We start from the raw sequence: 706 nt of genomic DNA, 5'->3' as shown, positions 1-706 counted from the left end.
CTGAGTCTGCTTCCCTGCCAGGCACCTGGCTTCTGTGATCACCCCTGCATTGGGCTTCTGCGGTCATCCATTGCAGAAGCTGGGTGCGGGGCAGGGAAGCCGTGGTGGGGGATGCTCGCAGCAGCTGCTTCCCTGCCCCACACCCAGCTTCTGCAGTCACGGATCACAGAAGCTGGGTGCGGAGCAGGGAAGCCGCAGCCGGGGACACCGTGGCAGATGCTTCCCTGACCCACACACAGCTCCTGTGATTGCCCCACACCCGGCTTCGGCTTCTGTGGTCACAGATCCCGGGTGTGGGGCAGGGAAGCCGTGGCTGGGGACGCTGGTGGCGGACGCTTCCCTGACCCGCACCTGACTACTGTGGTCACTGATCGCACAACCCAGGTGCGGGGCAGGGAAGCCTGGGACGCTGGTGGCAGCCGCTTCCCTGCCCCTGCATCCGGCTTCTGCGTTGCTGTCTGTGTCTGCTTCCCTGCCCCACCCCCCAGGCTTCTCTGACCACCCACTGGTGGCAGGGCAAAGGTGGCCTCTAGGACCGACCTTTGCCCTGCTCCCTGGCTCTTGCCTGCGCCTGGGTTTCTGATCACTTGTTTCCATCCTTCCGCTTTCGCATTCCTTCATTGCCGAGTATGCAAATTAGCTGCCATCTTTGTTAGCCGTTAACCGCCATCTTGGCTGACAGTTAATTTGCATATCTCGCTGACTA

Source organism: Myotis davidii, unplaced genomic scaffold (assembly GCF_000327345.1).
Source record: "Myotis davidii unplaced genomic scaffold, ASM32734v1 scaffold235, whole genome shotgun sequence".
NCBI classification, from domain to species: Eukaryota; Metazoa; Chordata; class Mammalia; order Chiroptera; family Vespertilionidae; genus Myotis; species Myotis davidii.
The sequence above is the reverse complement of the archived record's forward strand: the minus strand, read 5'-3'. Positions refer to the sequence as shown.